Source organism: Pteropus alecto, unplaced genomic scaffold (assembly GCF_000325575.1).
Source record: "Pteropus alecto unplaced genomic scaffold, ASM32557v1 scaffold61, whole genome shotgun sequence".
Lineage (NCBI taxonomy): Eukaryota > Metazoa > Chordata > Mammalia > Chiroptera > Pteropodidae > Pteropus > Pteropus alecto.
The window spans coordinates 9973358-9981211 of NW_006434835.1; positions in this window are offsets into that span (position 1 = coordinate 9973358).

Genomic DNA, 7854 nt, shown 5'->3' on the forward strand with positions numbered 1-7854 from the left:
TAGTCCTGCCCAGAGTACAGGAGCCACACTTCCTCCATATCCTCACTAACACTTACTATGGTCAGCCTTTAATCTCAGCCATTGTAATGGATGTGTATGTAGTAGAATCTCATTGCCATTGTAATGGATGTGTATGTAGTAGAATCTCATTGTGGTCTTAATTTACTTTTCCCCCAAACTAATGAAGATGAACATCTTTTAATGTGCTTAATTTTCATTCATATATATATATATAATATATATATATGAATGAAAATATATATATAATATATATATAGTTTAAACTTTATTTATTTATTTATTTATTTATTTTAGTAAAATCTCTTCTCAAATCTTTTCCCCTTTTAAAAATTGGGCTGTTTGATTTATTATTAAATTTTGAAAATTTTTTATATATTCCGAGTACAAATCATTTATCAGATATGTGCTTTGCAAATATTTTCTTCCAGTCACTGACTTGCCTATTAATCTTCTTAATAGTGTTTTTTCAAAAGGAGAATTTTTTATTTTTTAAATTTTAAACTATCTTTCATTTCTTTATGGTCGCTGTCCAAAAATCCATTGATTCATATATTATTTTGGTTTATTGATTGTTTCAGGCAAGACGGTAAATCTACCCTATGTTATACCATCTTGGTCAGAAGTGGATGTTTTTAGTCATAAGCTTGCTAATGGTAGAGAATAGATCTTTTATTATCTACTCCTCTACCATGTGTAGTAAATTATCTTGTATATGGTAAATATCCAAAAATAAATATTTGTTAGGTAGTTGGAATTTGCTTATAAAGTGAAAACCAAAATAAATCTCCTGTCTCAGTTTGTTTTTGTATCTATAGCAGTTTTCTCTTGAAAGTAGAGTGCAGTAAAATGAAAATTGAGTTTAGTTCAAAGCCCAGAATAATTGGAATTTCGCTTACTGAGACTTCGATGTTTACCCTCAGGGGAGATTTTTATAGTTAACAGAGCATTTTAGTTCTGGTTTATAATTAAAGGATAAATATTATTTTTTTATTGTATAAAAATCAATGATGAACTTAGCCTTCATACTTTGTGTTGCTGGTGATAAACATGGCTCTTGAATAAGCCCCAGTATTTTTAATTTTCTTTTGTCAGTAGTTTTCTTTTTCTAATTTATTAACTCTTCAGTATAAGGAACACAATAAGAGTTTTAAACTTTTTTACTTTTTAAATTGTATAAAGGTTCAACCACATAGATTGAATTAGTTTGTTGTCATAGTGTACGTGTTTAAGATCTTAAAGAACATATTCCGAACCAATCTTTTAGTTTTATTATTGGGATTAAGGACAGAAGCTTTAACTCTGATTTTTAAATTTTGATTTGTAATTTGTCCCAGTAGCCTTTAAAGACTAAGAATTTGCTCTTTTTAATTTCAGAAATTTTAAGCACTTTGAAATATTTGCCAATTCACTTTTATAGACCTCTATTTTATATTCTTTTGTTTGTCATGTAATTCATATTTAAGACCCTGAAGAATACATCCCTAAATCCAATTATTATTATTTTAATGAGATTATAGTAGAGAATCTTATCTCTAATTTTATTTGTTATAATTTATTTTAGAGGGAATGAAGTGGTGTATGGGGCAGACTTAAACAGCACTGGGTACATAACAGATGTTCAGAAAATACTCACGAAACTAGTTGTATTGGTCAGTGGAGGCTAGCAAATTAGTTGGCATTTTCTTTTACTTGTAAATTAATATTTATTTGATAAATAGTACTTTTAACTCTTATTCTGAGTCAAACATGGTACAAGACATTTAGAGTTAACAAAGTGAAAATAACTACCTTTGCCTTTTAAAGCTCACAGTCTAGTTTGGATATAGTTAACTTGGGAACAAGAGTGTGTTTCAGAATTTTCTATGAATTGTCTAAAGCTTAGGGCATGGGTTCTAAATGGGAGAGAGAATAAGAGAAGATTGACGTCTTTTACTGCATCTAAAAGAAGTCTTAACCCATCCTCCCATCCACCCCCCAAGGATTAAGAACTGTTGGTTTAGAGGTAAGAAAGACACACAAATAAATAACACTGGCACTATAAGTTCTTTAAAGGTGGTATGTACAGAACACCATGTACGTAAATGAAGAGGAGATAACAATCATAAATATATCTGGACCCAACATTGGAGCATCTAAATATATAAATCAAATATTAACTGAACTAAAAAGAAAAATAGACAACATTACAATAATAGTGGGGACTTCAGTACCCTACTTTGAACAATGAATTGATCACTCAGACAGAAAATCAATAAGGAAACAGCAGACCTGAGCAAGGCTATAGACCAATGGACCCAACAGACACATGGAGAATATTCTATCCAATAGCAGCAGAATACATATTCTTCCCAAGTGTACACAGAACATTCTCCATGATAGATCATATGTTAGGTCACAAAGTAAGTCTTAACAAATTTAAGAAGACTGAAATAATAGCAACAATTTTTTTCAACTACAATGTAATGAAACTAGAAATCAGGAGAAAAAAATGGAAAATTCACAAATACACAGACATTAAACATGGTCTTGCACAACCAATAAGTCAAAAAAAAAAAAATCAAAAGGGAAAATAGAAAGTTACTTGAGGCAAACAAAAATGAAACATAACATCCTAAAACTTGTAAGAAGCTGAAAAAGCAGGGTTAAAAGAGCGGTATATAGTGATAAATGCCTATGTTAAAAAAAAAAATAGGAAGATCTCAAATAAACAACCTAACTTATACCTCTGGGAATTAGAAAAAGAAGAACCAAGTTAAGAGAAGGAAGAAAATAATAAAAAGTAAAGCAGAAATAAATGAAATGGAGACTAGAAAAACAGTAGAAAAGATTAACAAAGTAAGAGTTGGTCATTTGAGAAGATGCAAATTAAAACCACAAGATCCACCTCACATGGGTTAAGATAGCTGTTAACAAAAAGAAAAGAGATAAGAAGTGTTGGCAAGGATTCAGAGAAAAAAGAACCCTGGTATACTGTTTTAGGGAATGTAAACTGGTACAGCCATTATGGATAACAGCATGAAGGTTACTCAAAATATTAAAAATAGAACTATCATGTAACACAGCATCCCACTTCTGAGTATATATGCAAAGGAATGAAATCAGGATGTCAAAGAGATATCTGCATTCCCATGTTCACTGCGACATTATTTATAATAGCCATGATATGTATTCAACCTGAATGTCCATCGATGAATAAATGGATAAAGAAAATGTGGTATATATAGACAATGGAATATTATTCAGTCTTAAGAAAAAGAAGCAAATCCTGCCATTTCCAGCAACATAGACGGACATGGAGGGCATACGCCAAGTTAAATAAATCAAACACAGAAAAATAATTTGCTGCATGATCTCACTTATAGGAGGAATCTAAAAAAGTGAAATACATAGAAGCAGACAGTAGAATGGTGGTTGCCACGGGCCAGGGTGGTGGAGGAAATGGGAAGATGTTGGAGAAAGGGTACCAAGTTTTCCTTGAGATCTAGCATACAGTATGGTTGCCATAGCTAATAAAACTGTATTGTTTAATTGAAATTTGCTAAGAAAGTAAATTTTAAGTGTTATCACCACAATTTTTTTTTAAAAGGTAGCTGTGATAGAAAGGTCGGTTGGCTTGATTGTGGCAATCATTCCACAATGTTTACGTATATCGAAACATCATGTTGTATACTTTAATATAAATAATTTTTATTTTTTAATTATACATTAATAAAGCTGAAAAAAAAGAAAAAAGGAGGCTGGAGAGGTGGACAGTAGACACATGTCATTAAAGTCCAAATAGATCATGCTGAGAGGAATTAAGATTATTTTATCATATATGGTGGAGAGTCAACTGTAGGGTGATTCAAATAATGGTTTTATAAAAAAAAATTATAATGGTGATGATAATAACAGCTGAGATATAGTATGTACAGTGTGCAAAGCTCTGTGTTAGAAGTTTTACTTGCACATCTTCTTAATCCATAACATCCTTATATTCAGATCATGCTGAGAGGAATTAAGATTATTTTATCATATATGGTGGAGAGTCAACTGTAGGGTGATTCAAATAATGGTTTTATAAAAAAAAATTATAATGGTGATGATAATAACAGCTGAGATATAGTATGTACAGTGTGCAAAGCTCTGTGTTAGAAGTTTTACTTGCACATCTTCTTAATCCATAACATCCTTATATTCATATAAAGCTAATTTTTATAATTGTCCATATTTTACAAATGAAGAAACTGAGGTTTCAAAATATTAAGTAACTTTTAAAAATCACATAACCAGTTAATGGCAGAACCAGGGCTTGAATGCAGCGTTACACATTCTAAAATCCAGTCACCTTAACCTCCACCCTCTACAAAGTAATGCGACGAAAGGAGGGAATTCATTTCACTGGTATCCCAGTCATCTAAATACCTTGCGACTTCCAGAGTAGCAGTTCACTTTAAATGTCTCGATTTTATATTTGTTTTTTGTAATAAAGTACAGATGAAAACTTCCATGAGACATGTGACAAGTCTTCACAAAATCTGTAAAGACAATTATGTGATAAACAGTCACATAAAATTAACCAAAAGAGTTTTTAATCATTTTGATGATCACTTAAGATGTCAGAATTGGCTATGGGCAAAAACAAACAAACAAACAAACGAAAACAATATAAGCATTAAACTTTGTGTTCCCTCGTGTACTTGTTCAGCAAAATAAAAAAAAATAATTTGTTTAATTGAAAGAATGGGCCAACACTATTTGTATTACTAAAACTAAACTGGAATATATACGGATGTTCGCTATCAGTAATAGATTAAATAAATTACGTATTGCTATTCAATGCAATAATACACAACTATTAACAGACTTCTGTAAGCCTACAAATGTTGACTTTAAATAAGTTAAAAATATATTAAGTGAAAAAACAAATCATAAAATTTATGCAAACATGTTTACATTTTGCTATTTTATGCAAAATATTTGGACAGTGGCTGCCTCTAGTGGAATTGAGAGTGGGTTCAGGGAGAATGGACTAGGATTATTTCATACCATCCTCTACTATTTGATTTTTTAAAAAATAATAAGCACATATTATTTTTGCAATAATTTAAAAACTTCACTTACCTATGAGAGAAAAACTATGCAAGTTTTTTGTAGTTGCTACAGTCTAAGACATAATATAGGAAAAAGCTGAGAGTTCTCTTTAATACTCTGCCCAGGTGTTTACAGATTTTATTAGAGATAGAAGCAATATAAATATTTTCCAGCAAAACTCTTATACTCATATTATTGAGAAAAAGACTATCTTATGTATGACTCATATTGAATTGTCTAAAACATAAAAGAAAAATTCAGACCTTCTACGTAACCCGCAAAGAAATGAAAAAGCCATGGGAATGTATCTTTATTGTGATTTTGAAAAAGTGGTATTATAGTGGGAAATCAGAGAAAATTTTAAAGCAGCAATTTAATTTAGTTTCTTTAAAGTAGTAATAAAGTTCTCTAAGAAACTTGGTAGATGCTTTTAAGTTTAACTTTGTATAGAATTTTACTGACATATTGATGCAGACAGAAGATTCGTTCAAAATGAGAAAAAAGTTTTTTCTATGTTTCTATGGTAATTCTTTCTACTTACAATTAATAAAGCAGAGTTTGCGAATATCAACTTTTCTTCAATTAAAAAGAATTATAGTTTTGTGTATGGCTGATTAAAACTTTGAAAGCCATTTTAAAAATTAAATTTATTGGGATAACATCGGTCAATAACATTATTTATATTTTAGGTGTACAACTTTATAATACATCATCTGTATACTCCATCGCGTGCTCATCCCTGAAGTCCAGTCTCCTTCCATCACCATGTATTTGACCCTGTTTAACATCTTGGTTCTCCCCTTGCCTCCTTCCCCTCTGGTAACCATCATTGTTTGTTTATTTGTTCTGTTTGTTGCTTTTTGTTTCATGTCCCACATATGAGTAAAATCATATGATTCTTATCCTTTTCTGTCTGACTTATTTCACTTAGCTTGATATTCTCAAGAGTCATCCATGTCGTCACATATGGCAGTATTTTACCTTTTTTACGGCCAAGTAGTATTCTTTACCTATATGTACCGCATCTTCTTTATCCAGTCATCTGTTGAAGGACATTTAGGTTGTTTCCATGTCTTGGTGATTATGCATAATGCTACACGGAACATAGGGACACGTAACTTTACAAATAAGTGTTTTCGAAAATTTCAGGAGAGGGATTTCTGGGTCAAATGGTAATTCTATCCTTAATTTTTCTGAGGAACTTCCATACTGGTTTCCATAGCAGCTGCATCGAGTTTTCACTTCTACCAGCAGTGTGCTAGGCTTCTCTTTTCTCTACATCTTCTCCAACACTTGTTATTTCTTGTCCTATTGATACTAGCCATTATAACAGGTGTGAGGTGGTATCTCATTGTGGTTTGGATTTGCATTTCTCTTACAACTAGTGATGTTGAGCATCTGGAAGCTATCTTGAAGGAAATTTGACTCCATACTTGATTATTGGTTGCAATTATTTACCTTCTTCCTTGAGATTCATCTAGATTTGAGATATATAGAAAGCATAAATCGATTCTGCAATTCACCCATCACCTCCTCCTACCACAGCACGAATAACCCTTCTCAGGCACTGGCTACATTGAAATGTACACAGTCTAAAAAAGATGTAACGTTAACTATGCAAATATAGCATGACCGGGTCTGAATCATAGCTGCCATTTATCTGGCTTCCTCTGTGTACTGCACACTGTACTCATTACCTTATTTCAACCTCCCCAAAACCTTATGAGGTCGATATCGTTAAGCCAGGTTTACAGGGGAGGAAATTGAAATTCAGACTTAAGTTACTTGTTTAAGAATAAATAGTGATAAGTGAGTGAACTGAATTTTTTTCCCAGGTCTGGTGATCCCACAGCTCACAGCTCCCCTCTGTCATTGTGCCTGCAGAATCTTAACGTTTGATTTAAAGCACTCCTCGCCCTCTGAATATTCGACTTGAGAGTATCAAGTGGAGACAAGCTAAGAACTGTAGGGGTTTCAAAGAAATTATGTGGCCTCCTGCGAGATAACCTGGAATGATTCCTGGTAGGTAAATGCCACATCTCCCTTAGTCCAAACTTAGTCTAAACAAGGTGGGGGCCATTTTACAGTGTAGACCTCACCAGGTAATGTAAGTGGTGGTGTTTATTTTCACAACTGCAATGGCTATGGTTCTTAAAACAAGAATGTGTTATTGGTCTGTAAGTCAAAGGTTGGATGTCAAATTACTGATATAGTTAGAAGTCAAGAACAACTGTCACTTTAAAATTTTGTAAATTTCCTACCATTACCAGATTCTCAACGATCACTAGACTTAACTTTCCTCTCTATTCTAGAGACAAGTTTTAAATTCGCTGTGTATGGGGAGAGCATTTAAGTCCCCAGATCCCATTATCCTGAAAGAAGATTCTAGCATTCACGTGATGCATGAGTATATGAACAGATAAATTCTCCTTTATTGCTTAAGCTAATTCCAAATAGACATCTGACAAAACAACAACATGCTTTTATGGTAAAAACTCTCAACAAATTGTATAAAAAGAACATGGCTTGACATAATAGAGTTTGTGAGTTACTAAAAACCCTTTAATAAATTCCTTTCGCTTTAATCATCTAATATGAATTCTGTGGGGCTGGGAAACTAGCTTTGGGTACTCTACAGCCAGGAGAGTGCCCAACCACATGTTGGCAATGTTCTAGCAGAAACCAACTGCTGCCATATGCTATCCTCAGCACCTAGTACACTGAGGACCATACCCTGGAAACTGCTCCAGTGGCCCTGAA